The sequence below is a fragment of the Parasteatoda tepidariorum genome, chromosome 12 (assembly GCF_982258835.1).
Source record: "Parasteatoda tepidariorum strain Cologne lab strain chromosome 12, Ptep-v5.0, whole genome shotgun sequence".
In the NCBI taxonomy this organism is placed as follows: Eukaryota; Metazoa; Arthropoda; class Arachnida; order Araneae; family Theridiidae; genus Parasteatoda; species Parasteatoda tepidariorum.
The window spans coordinates 61,721,111-61,738,826 of NC_141766.1; the positions used below are offsets into that span (position 1 = coordinate 61,721,111).

At 27.0% G+C, this 17,716-nt stretch overlaps 1 protein-coding gene and 1 long non-coding RNA gene across 14 annotated transcripts in view; one reads left to right on the plus strand and one right to left on the minus strand.

Annotated features, from left to right (window-relative positions):
- The window catches only part of LOC107447499 (uncharacterized), a 170,095-nt gene that overhangs the window by 143,081 nt on the left and 9,298 nt on the right, over window positions 1-17,716 (minus strand). For 3 of the 10 annotated variants that reach the window (XR_015430856.1, XR_015430853.1, XR_015430851.1), the window contains exon 1: window positions 2,615-3,305. The exons of 4 other annotated variants lie outside the window; for them this stretch is intronic. This is a non-coding gene — a long non-coding RNA (uncharacterized LOC107447499). Of the gene's footprint in view, window positions 1-2,614; window positions 3,307-17,716 lie in introns of those variants that run through there. 3 more of the 10 variants (XR_015430854.1, XR_015430860.1, XR_015430859.1) reach the window with 3 other exon arrangements.
- LOC107447498 (uncharacterized) overlaps window positions 1-17,716 on the plus strand; it is a 223,141-nt gene that overhangs the window by 116,874 nt on the left and 88,551 nt on the right. The window contains exon 1 of one of the 4 annotated variants that reach the window (XM_021148682.4): window positions 8,415-8,810. The exons of 2 other annotated variants lie outside the window; for them this stretch is intronic. The gene's annotated coding sequence lies outside the window, so the exon portion shown is untranslated. Of the gene's footprint in view, window positions 1-8,414; window positions 8,811-17,716 lie in introns of those variants that run through there. One more of the 4 variants, XM_016062429.4, reaches the window with a different exon arrangement.

The window sequence follows — 17,716 nt, forward strand, 5'->3', positions numbered from 1 at the left end:
GGCTGCGCTTTTTTTCAAGATTCTGCAAATTCATTTGAAATTATAATTATTTTTACATTATATACGAATTTTACGTCTAACTTCGGATCAAAAAATACTTCTACCGAGTTGGCTTGGCTGGTTCTGGTTGGAATGAGTCAGTAAAAAAAAAAAATATTATTTGGTGTCATAACAAATTTTAAGCATATAATTTACATATCAAATTCATAACGACTTCAAAGTTGTTTTTCAAGATGCACATTTTCATTATATTCTGGTGAAAAAATTAAAGGAAAAATAATAAAGCTAAAAAAAAATAGTATAAGACCGCGTTTCTTTTAATACGTTCAGAATTTCAAATATTTTCACATTTTATTCGAATTTGACGTCTGAATTCGTATTAAAAATTACTTCTACTGAGATAGATGAGTCAGTAAAAAAAAACTTATTTGATGTCATAACAAATGATTATTTAAATAATGAGCTCCTAAAATTCATACATTAAATTATTTTCTAATAAATTTTTCACTTGAGTATAAAAAAAAGTCGCATTAATATCACAAGATCAGTATGTCACTTAAGCAGTTCATGAATTTTATGACTTTTTCACTTTTCTTAAATATTTCGATTGATTCAAAGAAAAAAAAATGCAGTAACATAAACAAGCGTTTCGATTATTTATTTTCTTTCTTCGGTATTTGTTTATTTAGAATAAAATTTGCCATCGGATTACATTGTAAAAAATTATTATTACGGTTTAAAGTATCAATACTTAGGGTACATAATCCGTAAAATCCATTTTACCGTATAATGCATTTTTACTGTAAAATCTTATACAGTGATTCTACGATGAAAAATAACGGTATATCAGATTTTTTTCCCGTTAATTTTAAAAATTTTTTATCTGGAATTTTTTACAATGCAGAGCCTGTTATAGAAATATTACTGTGAATTTCTCATATATGCTAAATGCCGTCATTTTCCTTTAACTATCGATAGTTGAAAAAGTGGTGAAAATACAAAATATTTGTTAAATATCAAACAGAGAAATAAATTCTGGTAAAATTATCGAACGGTATGGTAATAACATTTCTAAAAAAACCAAAATTCTGGTTAATAAAACCAGAGCTTCTTTTTCTTCTTTAACTCATTCTAATTACCATACATTTAGTAAAAAATACAAAATTGAAAAGTAAATTGAACCAAATAAATGACTTTTTATGCCATTTTTTCTTCACACCTGAGTGTCTATATTTGTAATCTCGGAGTAATAAAAACTTATTAGTAGGAATTATTAAGCAAAATATGTTGAAAAATATTACTAGAAAAAGTAAAAATTAATATTCATAAATTTTGTAATCGATATATGAATTTTGTAATCGTATGTCCAAAATCGATTGAATATTAATATTTTCCGGTAAATACTGCGAAATATTTGTTAAATATCACCACTTCGCACATATTACATCAAATTTGCGCTTTAAACATGCATTGATATAAAATGTTGGACAAAAATTATTTCTAGCATTATTTACCACTTACAAAGCTGTTATCAGTGCATGCTTAATATCAACTGTTATCAGTTTTAAACAAAAATCATGATGTTTAACAAACATTTCTGACTTTCACTAACTTCACAAATACTTTCCAATTTTGGACTTTCTCAGGAACATAATGATATTATTCGGAATTATTATAAGCTGAAAATATGCGAAAAATATTACACGGAAAAGTAAAAGTTCATATTAAGTTAGATGTGTATGTTATCGTTATTGCCATAGCATTCACACAAGGATTGAATGTACGAAATATGTAATAAATATCACCATTTCACAATTACGAGCTCAAAACATGACATTCAAGCCTACATTGATGGTAAATATTGAAATACAAATCCTTTTTCGCTGTGTAGTAGTCATTATTTCTCATTTATAACATTAACACCACACTGAGAAAAAAAATATGTTTACTTTTATCGTGTTTATTAAAAGGGAACATGAAAAAGCTCGGTATTTTTACCGAAATGGGATATGAAAGAATTGGGTAAATATAGCAAAATTTAGTGATTTTTATCATGATTTAAACCATGGCATAAAAACCATTTATTCGGTAAAATTTACATATCAGTTTTGATTTTTTTACAAAATGTTTGGAACTGAGAACTATAATTTTGAAAACCAGAATTTCCCGTAAACTGTGGATACTACGAACGGTAAAATTACCAAATGAATGGTTTATATGGAAGTGAGTTGCATGGATAAGAAGCACTGGCATTTGTCAGCTGTTGAGGCAGCCATGGCCTGCAAGGGGCTGTTGCGCAGACAAAGAAGAAGATGGTTTACAAATATAAAATATTTTGGTTTTATTACCAGATTTATGTTTTTTAAACCAGAAATGACAGTATCATACAATACGGTAATTTTACCAATGATAGCAAATAATAATTAATAATGATAATTAAAATAATTAACAAATATTTCGGACTTTCGCTAAAGAATCCATATGAATGCCAACATTCACATTTTTCAGTACATTACCGTAACAGGGACATAATTATATGACTCGGAATTACTAAGTAAAAATGCTGAAGATGATTACTATATAAAAAAAAAAAGGTATTAAATAGAAATCTTACCAAACAAATGCCAAGCCGAAGTGAAGACTGCACAGTCTCCGACTCTTCAAATTTGTGGTTTACTCCAAGAAAAGAGAAACACGTTTACAATTTGACCTTTATCTTGCCTTACTTCCCCATTTTTCCCCTTTTAACCGGGATAGTACCTCAGTTGGTCAAGCAAGGCGGCAATTTTGTCTGAGACAAGAGATGATTTCGTTGTTCGTGAGAAAGTGTGGAAAATGTTTGGGTGTGACGAATTAACAACCAGTCGTCTACACCGTTTATCCTTCATTCATATTTTAAGGGACCGAATAAAAATACATATAAATTAAAAGAAAATACAAAATTTATGTTTACGGGTCTTCTTAAATTAAAGTGCGTTACTGTTATTGCGGAACTTTACAAGACTGTATCAGTTAAGCAAATTGTTATGTTTATATTATGTACCATTAACTAGAGCAAATTCGTCAGGTTTTCAATCATTTTTAGCGCAATAAAAAGTATCTGAAACCAAAACAATGATGACATAGTATTTTTCGGTATTATAAAATAGCTTTTTCTTCAATTGTTTAGTTATTAGTATTTACTATTTATATTTGTTTAGCTTCAGCTCTCAGGGTGCCAAAAATTCCTGAATTAAAAATCTGCCAAACTTGCCCTGGTTAAGTATTATAGAAATTTATTTTAATTACCTGCACGTTTTTAACTGAAATATAGCTACAATCGGGAAAACATTGGCTTTCATCGTTTGGGAATAAAAAGATTTAGAGTTTTAGAAGGATTTAATAATGGGAATTTAATAAAGTAGAATTCAATTTTTTCTTAGAAATACATTTTTGATAAGATATATTGTATACTTCTTTAGTAGTAGTTTTTAGATAGAGAATCGAAAATAAGCGAAAATACAGATTTAGACTGCCTTATTTCCTTGGGAAGAAAATAAAATAAAAATAGTCATTAACTAATTCATAAATTAAATGAATAAATTCATCAACTCTATAGTATGAAGAAAAAGTTCTGCATAGTGAAAACTTTAATGATATGCTAATTTGATTTAGATAAATAGAGACAGCTTTACTAAGTTTATAAAGTACTTATTTTGGAGCCCTGAACTAAATAATAGCAAAAGAAATTTTTTTTTATCGCCGAATTGATACTTCTTTTATCATGTCTGATTATCTCTTTCTTCTGATTATTTTTTCTCTTTTATCTCTCTGACTTTTTTTGCGGAAACACTTTTTGAAATCATTTTATATATACGGAAAAAAATTGCTTTTTTAACCAAGATAATGCTTTTATAAAAAATTTTTTGCAATTAAATTAAAATTTTATTTTAATCCGAGATGATTCGGGTTTAATGCAATGATCGGACAATTTAGCTTCGGAAGTTAAGTTTTAAACTTAGCAAATTAAATACAATGATAATTTTAAGAGTTAAAAAAAAAATCGAAAATTTTCCTATTACTCTTTTCAATATTAGTTTTCTGTAGTACAAATTTTACGTAAACCTAATCATAAAAAAAATAATTAAATAAATTTTTAAAAAAGAGACGAAAAGTCCTGTAAGCATTTTTAAGATAGGAGGGATTATTATGCTAATAAAAACTGATATTCTACTTTATTTCAACCAGGAAATTGCGATCTATGAATTTATTTATCTTTCTGATGAGTTGTCGATTTCTATTATGCGTAAGTCAATATTTTTCCGTTCATTCGCAATGACTATGAAGAATCGTGTAAGGCTCAACTGTTTTTTTTAGCAAACATTATTAGACATATGAAATTACATATTGTTCAGTCTCGATTTTTTCAATGCGGTACATATTTAGAATTAAGGTGCATTCTTAAAACTTCAATATTCTTTGGTAAGTTTCGATACTATTTTTTAAAATTTCCATGACCCTCTCTTTCTTTACAAAACTGTTTCACAAGTGCTGTTATGATACCATATTATGCTTCAAAAATCATGTAACTCATTACACAATTAGAGTAAAAGCAATTGATATTTAAAAGATATATTTTTTTATCGTTTTAAACAAAAGAAAAGCTACTTTAAGTTAAAATCTTTCATAAGTCACACAAACATAAAAATATTACAAAAACAAAATATAACATCAAATACTTATTAACTTATGGTGAAATTTTAGCGTTTAATTATTATTACTATTATTATTATTATTATTGTAATTGAAAAAATGCCTAAAAATAATCTTAATTGCTGATCACTATTTCTTGTACCATGTCGAAAGCACAGAATTTTTTCCCTCAAGTATTTATTATCTTTGTAAAGTTATTGAATAAATAAAGAGTTAGTCGCTTTTTCAAAACAGTTATTAATAAGAGTTAGTTATAATACAATAAATTATAAAATTTTTACCCGACACAATTTAAATGAAGACAATTGTTAGAAAATAAAATTGCAAACCATCCGACACATAATCAAACAGCATCTTTTATTTTGAAATATAAATTTAATAGTTAATCTCTTTGTTTATTTATGCGTATGAAAGAAATTAATAATAGAAGTTTCATTTGATTATATTTCAAGCATTGAATTTAGAGAGATACTTATAAAATATTTAAATTGCTACTAGGGTGACAAAAATATTTAAGCTTAAAGTAAAATAGGCTAAAATTTATGTTTAAATGCTTAATTACATTTTCACACTTAATTTTTATGCATTATTTTATATTTAGTTTCATGTAAAAATAATATTTCGCTCTATAACTAAACGAATCGGATAGTATTTATTTGTATACGCAACAAGAAAAAACTTTCAGGAGAATACTATGCAATAGAAAATATATTTTAGTGGTTTTATATTGTACAAACCATATTTGAAAGATTTTCATTAAAAAAAATATATTATATAGTATATTTTGGTGATATCAGCGTATTTTTTTTTTATCTTGGGACAAAAAAGTGTATAATGTTTTATACTAAAGAATATAATGATCGCAAAGTTCCTATTTTTATTTAATGAGAATAAAGTTCCAAATAAAAACGTTAATTTTTCTTTTCGAGGTGTTTCTTTAGTTGTATTGCTTAAGAATAATTAAAATCATTAACAAAAATATTGATCAACATTGAAATTTAATTTGATATTCATCAATAGAAATATAAGATAACTTACATTTACTTTTAAATTTATTTCTATTTTTTTTTGCAAATTCAAACGTTTTACCATATGCTTAACCATATGTTTACCATATGCTCAGTCGTAAAAGAGAAGCATTATGTTGCAATTTACTTCAAATTTAGCACCTTACTAAAGTTGTAACAAATTTTAACCTTAGGTGTATTTACAAGAGCCAAGGTTCGTGGAGTCAAGTACGGTTTAAATTCACCCATCAAAACAAGCAATAATTAACTTAAAATTCTACAGAGAGATAAAAACTCTAGTAAAATCAGAGTACTGCATGGTAATGACAGTATTGATTAACGAAGCTCTGATTCTAGTTATAAAAACCAGAACATGCTGTATTTAAACCACTATTTTGATAATTTTTCCTTTCATATGGTAACGGTTTACCGGAAATTCAGTTTTTCAGAATTATAATTTTTATTAACACATATATATATATTAAAAAATACAAAACTGAAAATTAAATTTAACCGAATAAATGTTTTTTTTTGCCATGCTCTAAGGTATCATGATAAAATTACGAAATTTTGCAAAATTTTATTAGATAATATTGTAAAACCATATTTTATAGTTAATTTTACCGAACTCATTACCAAAACATTTGGAAAAAATTAACGAACTTCTTGTTGTTCCCATAGAGCCAAAAACCCGATACTTTTACCATATTTTTGTAGTTTTGACCATATTTTTTTTCAGTGTACAAACCTTATGAATTATACATTGGAACAACTGAGGTGTGAAGAATTTTAAAACTTGAAGCATTCGTAATCAAAACTTGCCAAATTAAAGCTAAAGTACTTCGAAAAAAATCGTGAGCAATATTTTCATTTTAATACATAAAGAATATCACAGGATATTTTAGTAAACTAACTTAAAAGAATTTAGCGACATAAAAATAGAAATTTCTGTAGAATACATATCGTAGGCAAGACCAAGAAAATTGTATAACACTATGGATACATCTGAAATTAATTGCTTTTTAATACTAAAGTTTTAATTTAGAAGACTTAATAATTTTTGACCCATTCTAATAAGTATATAATGGGATATACAAATTTGTCTTAAGCTTTTTTTTCCTTGAAAAAGTTAAATAGCGAAAAAAGGAATGGTCAAAACTTCCAGAATACAGTGGTTTTTATAGTATTTCTGCCTCTATAAGAACATCAGAAAGCTCGGTAATTTTCACCGAAACACTTTGGCAGTGATTTTAGAAAAATTAACAATAAAACATGGTTTTATAATCAGTGATAAAATTTGGTAAATGAGGTAAAATTTGGTAATTTTATCACGATACCTTCGAGCGCGGAATAAAATTCATTTGTTCCGTAAATTTTATTTTTCAGTTTTGTAGTTTTTTACAAAATGTGTGATAATAAGAATTATAGATTTTGAAAAGCAGAATTTCTGGTAAACCATAATCATATGAACGGAAAAATCATCAAATGAATAGCTTGCATAGTATAAAAGGCTATAGCATGTACAAAACTAAGAAATTTCCAGATTCGATGCCAAAATCAATAGCCAAAAATATGTAATCCAACAACAGCAACCTTTCCTTGTATGGCTGGTTAACGGTAAAAACAGTTTAACAAAATGCGACAGTCTACGAAATTGGTAATGAAGAAAACTCCATATTATATTAAATATATTAGTCCTAAATATTTCGATCTGATACACATAAAACTTTTTTTTTAAAGCATTGGTGCAACTTTTTGTCAATTGAACGCATGTATGTCTGGGAAAAAACTATATTGATTGTTTAAGTACTAAGAATAGATTGATATGAAATTGTCTAACGTTTATGTTAATATTGCATAATTAAATGCTTATAATTATAGTAGCAATAATTATCATCGAATAAATTATGTGCATGCTTTTATCCAACATAGGAAGAATAATCAAATGATATTGAAATGAACTGATCAAATAAATCATCAGTTGGGTTACATCTGATGATTTATTTGATCTGATTCATTTAGAATAATTTTTCTATAAAAATCATTTATACAACTATTAGACAATTGGATTTGTATATGTTATATGGTAGGGAGGAAAATATCAGGATTACGAAAGTCTCAAAAATAATTCAATGAAATGAAACTGCCTAAGAAATTGACTATCAGGTAAATTTATATTGTATTAAGTACTTTTAATTATCGCAGTGAAGGCTTAATGAAACTGCAAAAAAATTGACTACCAGATAAACACATACTATATTAAATGTTTTCCATTATCGCATCAGTAAATATTATATTATAAATAAGAACAAAACATTAAACGTAACCCAAGTGATGATTATTTTAAAACTGAATGCAAAAATGAAGAAGCTGTGTAAAACTTATTTATCCACCGTTCAATTAAGAAAGCACGACAATCTCTTTCTAATAGGGCATAAATCTAAAGCCGTCATCGAAGAAATTTAACTCTCTTCCCTTCCCCAACTTTCCCCCAACTATAGAATACTATAAATCTTGAAATGGGTGCGAGAGAAGATCATCCCGAGACGAATTTACAAAGTAACATTTCCCGGACGCTATTAATTGACCAGCGTGAGCAAAGAGTATGCGCAAAAGATATCCAACAGCGTGACCAGAACCTTGCACCAATTTAATCTGATAGTGACGTAAATTATTCGATCCAGGCCCTTTTTGATATCTACTCGCTGCCAGAGTAGAGAACGAGCAGTCGCACCTAAGGCAGGTAACTCGGTGGACGCTCCACCTTGGCATTCCCTTGCTCAAGAGTTGGCCCTGCACCAGTCTCTGGCGCGCGCGCCTATTGGACAAGGAGGCTGGATCACGTGATATCACTTCCACACCGTCCCCCTCCTTTTTCGCCCTTAAACCATGAATTCATCATTAATAATAGAAATAAAAAAATAACGCAGAGAAAACGCTCATCACAGAGAGACAACCAAAAAGAATCTCCAGAGCTACCTGAACAGTTTGGCGAATATACCAGTTTGGAATGCCGGGTAGTGACCATCTTCGTGTATCCACTACAGCCGAGTACTTAGACCAGCAACAAACGGCGCTATCTCAAGGTAGGAGCACCAGCTGATATGCCAGGTAATTCAAGAAATTTATGGACTATCATATCTGTCCATTCGTCTACTGAAATGGGGTAGTACGTGCACGCGCAATTGCCGGCTTTTTCACTCTGAGTGGATAGTATCAACTAGACCGGTCGACTGTTTTTCGCGGACCAAAACTAAAAAAAAAATATAATCTAGTCTGCAGTGTTTTTAGTAGATGCTCACATAGAATTCGGTCATTACTTTCGCTTCTTTTTGTTTACATTGCCACCCAACTTGGTGTTTGTTACACGTGCTGTGGCTCGTAAATGTGAAGATATATATATATTTTTTTCTTTCATAAACACTGCTATTTTACTTTTTGAATCAAGGGTCGAATAAATATAAAAACCAATTGATAAATTACGAGTTTGGGATTCACATAGTCAGTTTATGATTAATTTCAATTATGAAAGAATAAATCCTGCTTCACAAAATCTACATTCTACTACAAAAAAATACAGATTAAATTTCGGTATAAAGTACTTTGGGTGCCGCTTAGTCTATAAAATTCATTTTACCGTAAAATAATATAACGTAATTTTTACATTTATATTAATTACATTACAGTGATTCAGAGATTTTAATGTAATTATTACTATAAAAACTGAACATGTTCCGGTAAAAATGGACTTAATTTGGTCTGAAATTTTTTACAGTGTGGAAAAATATCTGCGAAATGGATGGAAATATAGAATTCATCTTTATTATTAAAAATTATTATTGAAAATATTTATTTAAAAAAAAATATTCCACTGATTCTAATCTATAAATTAATGACATATAAAAATTAATAAAGGATTAATAAAGTCGGGAGTTAAGTTTGAACTTGTTTTAAAAATTTTACGTCCGTCATTAGATAAGTTTAATAATATCGGATAACATCATGAAGTGTAACGCAAGGAAATGCAATTCAACTCAATTTTGGAATATTTATTGGGAAATAAGAGTCAATACGTCAGCTATTTTAGGCATTTAAAAATCTCTACTGTGGCACAAAAAGGCCGATTTCTAAATATCTTAATAGTCAATAATCAATTGTTCGATATTAAGAGTCAATTTCTGAATAATATTTTTCAAAAAAAGACGAGAAAAAAAACGATAAATTGTGCATAATTTGTACTAAAGTATAATTTATTCACGTTCATTATATTTCAGTCTTATTTATAATCGCTAATTTATTATGAAAAGCATTATAAAGTAATTCCTTCAATTATATGTTTATTGAAGTCTCTTGAATTTTTAAAGCGCTTTGTAAACAACTGTTATCATTTATTTCGATGATTTTTAAATTTGCATTTTGTTCCCATTATTTTTATGTTTCAAGGAAGAAAAATGTTTACCATTTTATCAATAGTCATTACATATAGAGACAGAATCAATATTTCTCAGATTATTTTAAATTAAGTTTTTAATATGAATTGCATGGGGTAGTTGCAATTTTCATTTTGGTGTTATATATTTCTTGCTAATCATAGGTCTCGATTATAAAATTATTTATTGTGTATAATTTACAAAATAATTATTTTCTTCAAACCATATTAACTAGAGTGGAATTTTTGAGCAATTGCATATATGTTTTAAATAAATCACGTTTTAAAGGAATCTATTACCATCGATCATTCAATTACACACCCTTTTATTTCTGTTTTAGACAAAAGATGAGTAAATAACACAAATATAGCTAAAAAATAATATTTAAAAATTATGGAGAAACATTAACTAAATGTACGAAATAATGAACTTCTATTCTTTTCTATTTTAAGATTTATATCAGTTTGAAATATTGCTATATTTGAAAGAAAATTGTCTATAATTCCATCGCAAAAATTATAAATATCTTTATCTGATAAATTTGCATGCAAAATGATTGACATTTTTTATTTATACAAGATAAGTTTGGATGTCTAAAAAATCAATTTGAGGATGTACTTATCATAAAACTTTTATTTATTTTCTTATTATCAGAATATTTATTTTTTCAATAAAACAGTTAGGATATATTAGATAATCTGATCAAAAAAGAAATGTAAAGATCTGCATATCATAAAGCTGCTGTTTATTTATTTATTTTTTGAATATTTACTTCTACAATATTACAGTTCGGAATTTAGATAATATGATAAATAAATGAAATATGACATTGTACATATAAAAATGCTTGCATTTATTATATCATTAATATTTTGCATATGTAAGTTAATCCGATAAATTAATAAAATAAACATTAAAGCTATTATAAAAATACATTTAGAAACAAAAATGACCTGCTTGACAAACTCAAATAGCAATTACTTAGCACATAATTATTTGCAATAAATATATACTCAATGCAATTTTTTTTGATGAAGAAATGAAATTCCGTATTATAATTAAATTTAAACAATAGCATTTCAAATACACTTAGGTAAATCATATTTTATAAGACATCGCTTTTGTAGTGACAATTAAAATATTAACTATTTTCTTAGCTATTTAAAATAAGTGACGATACCTAATTAAAATAAATGACTATATCTATTTAAAATAAGTGACTATAAAAATGATTATTAAGCTCTAGTTAATTTAATCATAAAATAGCTTAATATAATTTTTAAAGCATCATTGTTCTATGTGATATTTAAAATAATTATCGGTTAGTTTTCCCAAACCAATTTTAAAAGCAAGAAGACAGAGTTTTAATTTTTTTTCGCACAAATTATTGTAGGTTTAAAAAATAGTTTTTAATTTATTATTTACTAATACTTAAACTACTTACTATTTTACTTTTTCAAAAAAAAAAGTTAAATAATTGAAGTGAACTTATTTAATATGCTAATTGAAATGGAAGTTTAGTTTAAAAAAAAAACTTACTATAATTATTAAATGTATAAGATTTTCTTGGTACAAAAGTTACAGGATTGTTTTAAAAAAAAAATTTTTTCAATTAATTTCATTTATTTGCTTTTTTTGATGTATTATTTCACAACAGTAATACTGATTAAAATATTTCAGTCATATAATAGCTGCCCAGAATGTATTGTAACACCAAATTATCAAACTAAAATTGATATGGTTTTAAAAATAAGGACTCCAGATCAATACATTTTCAAAGCATTTTTCCTTAAATTCTCACAGGAAATTTAATAACACAATGTACCTCTAAAGGAATATACTTTTTACATTTCAAATCGATTTGAAATTTCAAATACTATATCTAAACAAAAATAAATAGATTAAATTGAATTCCTTTTTTGTGTAAATGTGAATTACATTATGAATGTGAAGTAAATTTTTGGGAAATCCATCGCTGAATATTTTGACATGGATTTTAGAATACGGGATAAAATAATGATATTTTGACCTATTTTTTGTTGTTAAACGATTAAAAAAATTCTATTTAAGGCTTTTATTTATCATGGTATTATATAGAGTAGCTATATTCAAAAAATAAAAATATAGTCATTTTGCCATTACAAAGAATATAAGTATTTTATTTTTAGCATTTTGCAAAATAATAAGTATGTGTTTTGAACATATAACAGTGATATAAACATAAATTAATCTAAGTACAAAGTATGCATTATGATAAATAAATTATATCATTTATCTTTACTTTAAATGTATAAGCTTATTTGTTTTTGATAATAAGCCTGTTTATAGTAAAAACAAAAGCCTAGTTATTCTGAATTTATCAAATCTCCCTCATACTATTCCCGTGTAATAGTATTTTCTTTGAATTCCTCCGACTTGCCTAATCACGTGATCCATAAGTTCCCAACTTAGATGGGTAATGTACCGAATAACGGCGACACGTGACACAAAGTTATGAAAAGTATTCTTTAGAGGCAAGCAACCGGATTTAACACGCAACTAAAAAAAAACCTCAACACCAACTAAAGTTGTTTTATCTTCTTTTCTTGTAAAGAACTAACATGTGACAATGACAGTGTTATGCGATACTTAAAGGGGGTGGGGAAATTCAAGGGTGTCGGTGAATGAAACCCCACGGAGTACCCAGACTGAATTGCTGTCACTTATCTAGCATAAAAAAGAACACTTTCTAGGGTCAGGTGAAGTTAACAGCATGATTATAATACACATCAAAAGGATATATCACTAAAATATGTTTGAAACATGTTGAGCAGTGGTTAGAAGGGGATCACCTTTTATCTAAACACGGCTAAAAAAAGGTGTTTTATTTTTATGTTTTGAGGTCAGATATAAGTGAAGGTAGGTTTCTTCATCAAAGTTTTTGTTTTGGATACTGCTTTCATCTTTTGTTCACAAACAAAGAACGCGGAAGAAATTGATTTTTGTAATTAGTTGTTGAAAAAAAAAAAAACTATGAGCTTGTTGATGATTGCTGCGATAGTCTTCATTAAATGTTTCTTAACACTTTTCTCAACGAATAAATTGCTAATTTAATAAAAGCTGAGGAACTTATTTTTATGCTTGTGTTCTGTATAGTAGAAGTTTATTAAATCTCATTTCATTATTGTTAATTTTAAAATTAAAAATTAATAATCAAATGAAAAAATAGCTATTTGTTCTGTTTTCTATGGTAATTATAATATATCTTATACTTTTGTAAAGCATCCTAAGTTTGCAATTATTGCTTTTTACTTATAATGTATCTTAAAATAGTTTCTGACAGCATGTCTTACGTAATCCTATGATTTTTAAATAATAAATGGCTTACATTCCTTTTTTTTCCCTCTTACTGAAGAATTGTTAAATATATCTCTTGAAAATAGCAATCAATAAGTTTAAATAAAATTTTAAATACATGATTATATCAAAAAAATTTTTCATTTTTAGTTTAGGTTTGTAAATAAGTAATGAGAAATTTGTTGTAATAATTTTTATTGACGCGTTATTATTTTTTGTGTTAAAATTGTTTTGAAATTTTAAATTTGAATAATATTAGCTTACTTAGTTTGACAAAATAACTAATTCTATATTTGTAATAATTGTATAATAACAGCATAATAAAATTAAAATTAAGCAATATGATTCATAAATCTTCCAAAATAATTTTACAGTCCTTTTTAATAGTTTATTTTTAAGCAATAAGAATACTTTTCTTCATAATTTTTTTTTAACCTGGAGTGGTCATAAAAATAAATTTTAAACAGCGAAAAATGCAAAAATTAAGTCCATCCTTGCTTTAACGCGGAGAAAAAAATTCCGGTAAAATTACCGTAATGTATGGTAAGAACATTTCTGGTAAAAAAAAAAACAACAACAACATATTTCCGTTTAATAAAACCAAAATATACAGTATTTAAACTGTTCATTTGATAATTTTTCCGTTCATATAATAACTGTTCACTGGAATTCTCAAAATTTTATTTCTTATGGTCACATATTTAGTGGCCATAAGATTGGTCGAATAAATGGTTTTTCTATGATTTAAATGGTTTTTCCAAGTTCTAAGGTATCATGTTAAAGTAACCAAATTTTTATCACATATTTAAAATTATATTTTATTGTTAATTTTACCAAACTAATTACGGAAGCTCTTAGATAACCGAGTTATTTGGTGATCTCATGAAGCTAGAAATACTGCTAATGTTACCCTATTCTGATAGTTTTGATCATACTTTTTTCAGTGTAGCTACTCCTCATTTAAAATGACCAATCAGGCTACAATCGCAAAGTTTTAACCGGCGTACATTAAAGTACAATTGTAACATACAATTTTTGTTAAAGGAACAGACAGAAAGAATTATCAGTTCTTAAAAAGTTATAATAAATATTTGCAAAAAAATTGAAAATCTTGTGAATATAAAATGTGCTTAATTTATACACGAAATCTGAATGCAATGAAAATGTAAAATATTATGAAAGCATTTAATAATCTATAAATATTATTGATTTTTAATATGTAAGACAATACAAATTACTTTATTAATAATATATATATAATAAATATTTTTTCGAATTAATTATATTATGTAAAATATTATTATAAAAATATCAAAAAAGAAAAACACAAATAAAAAATCTTGAAATACCTAGTATAATTGTTAATCTTGATAATGGCTTAAAAGCATAAATTACCGTGCCTTAAAAAATATAGAATTTCTTATACGAGTATTTGGAAAAGCTAAAATTTTATTTTTTACTCTATGGACAATATCAAAGTAGTATTGCAACATTCCGGTATAACAATTGATGTAAACTGCACTGTAAAAAATTCCGATTCAAATTACTGTAAATAGAACAGTTATTCAATTTGCCGGTACTTTTGAACACATGTTAGGGGGCAAAAAATGTTAGGGGACAAACAATTACATTAAAATCTTTGATTAACTCTAATTCAATAATGTTACTGTAAAAATTATGGTATAATATTTTACGGTAAAAAATGGATTTTACGGATAATGCACCATAAGTTCTGGTACATTATATCTACCATAATTTGATGTGGAACTTTTACAGATTGCAAAACAAAAGTGTCGCTCCTTTATGGTCTGTATTGTATCAAAACAGGATTACACATGCTGTGACATTTACATGACACAAATACATTCCGTGTGTGTCATGAATGACGTGTATTTAGTATATTCCAACTTTGACACACTTAATTTTTTAAGCAAAAGCCGTCAACATGCAAAAACTCACAGGAATAACCTGATTTTTTTAAGATTTTTTTATTTTTAAGCTAACAGTTTATATTCTTTTTAATTTAAAAACAGTTTTATTATATAAAACTTTAACAGACAAATTTTTTTATCAATTTTTTTGTTGAAAAAATTGCTTAAATTTTTATTTGCTTCAAATTAAAAAGGTAGTAATATAATATAATACAACAGATTCTTTTAACCAGTCAATTTATACCGAGATGAATGCTATTTATGCCTATATTTCATATAATATTGTTTGAAATTATTCATGTTGTTGAAATGATATTTATAATACCATTCCCCCCAAATTACAAAAATAAATAAGGAAATATAAATAATCAAAATAGGGAAGAAAATTCTATTTAATAATATTCGTTTATTAATTTCGTTAAAGTATATTACCGAATCGAATTGCGTGAATGGCGGCAAATTCCAATAATACATAAAAACAAGTAAGAAAAATTCTCTGTGGGTTGTAATTGAAAATTATGTAATTCTTCAGTTTAACAAGTTTAAAAGAGAAAATGCTAACCCTTGATCACATAAGTCAAACCACGGTACTCACAAAAAAAAGCGATATTGTGTCATTTTTCAATTTATCATAACCTCCCACTTGTTTCTATCACGATTTCCAAAAAGCCAGAGTTCAAGTACTGAATCATCCTGCCTCTCCCACCCCCATACATCGGACCGCAATTTTGTGTTCAGGTCAAGCGGTCCATACCGGGGGAAAGACCATCACCGCGGCTCCACACCACGGGAGGTTAGGGGCTCCGTTTCTCCGAAACGAGGAAGAAAAGCTTCACGGTCCCTGATGGCTTCAAAGCCGCGGGCGTCTTCCAATTTTTCGCGCTTACTTAAAGTGTTAGTTTACTTTTGTGAGTGTTATCAGTCATCGCTTTGTTGTTGACAGGGTTGAGCATGTCCAATGATGACATTGTTAGGTCACTTTAGTGACCGTTGGTCACGGTATGTCAGTTCTGTGATAGATTGTGTAGTTTCAGAGCAGCCCTGTAGGCACCAGCACGTTTTCTCAGTGAAATGTGATAATATAAATTAGTTCAGCTTATTATTTGTTAACTACGGAATGCTAACAAGGACAAATTATAATAAATGAAACAATGAAATTAGATCTTTTAGTTTAATGATCTGTCTTCAATATTAAAAGGCGCAAAATTGCGAGATCCCATAACTTCTTGCGGCTCAGTTGATTTAAAACTACATTGTACGTCTCGATTTATTTAATTGATTTCAAAAATTTCAGTTATTTATAATTTTTCTTAATGAATTAATCACATAAAATACTTTACTTTCAGATATGCTGTTTCACAAGGCGATTACCTGTGCAAAACAATAATTCATATTTATGATAGGCCGAGAAAAAAAATGAAAAAGGAAATTCTAATAATCATAAAAAATTATTTTAAAAAAGATAAATTTATAAGTGTGGTATAAAAATTACAATGAAGTGTTGTTGATAGTTTCTCATTCTAGCTATAACTTAAAATGAAAGGAAGTGAAGCCACGGCAAGAGCCTTTAATTTGAATTTTTTATTATTTTATTTTTTGCATAAATAATTAGTGGATATCACAATTTTGTTAATTGCTTTAAATGGCAAAAAATTAATCAAAAATGGCGAAACTTTTCCACCACTTTTTTAATTCTTAAATGAACAAAGTGTTATGTATATGTTATATATATATATATATATATATATATATATATATATATATATATATATATATATATATATATATATATATATATATATATATATATATATATATATATATATATATATATAGTCCCTGACCAAATTATTCGACTCAATATTTTATTATAAGATTCTATGTATAATCTTAATTATCAGATGATACTATACAGCTTTATTGTTTCTAAGCGCTTGAAACCGGTTTGCAATTGGTTAAATTGGATGATATGTAATGTAAATTCGACGACTGGAAAAATCAGACAGTAAATTATATAAATATAGAATATTTATTATATCAGGTTATTAGTATATAATAATTAGACCAAATTATTCGATTCACTGTAGTGTTCTAAAAATTGCGTGTTTTGCAAGAGTTTATATCCAATACTTGTATATTTAAACATACATGTAATTGGTTTTTATTCAGGAGATTTTCATATACTTCCTATTTATATTTATTTTCAGCGTATTGCATTGCTATGTAAACCAATTGAACCACGAGCACAAGCAAGTGAACCGGTATCAGCCGCATAAAAACAATAATACTGAATAATAGTACTCTTGATAATAAAGATTTT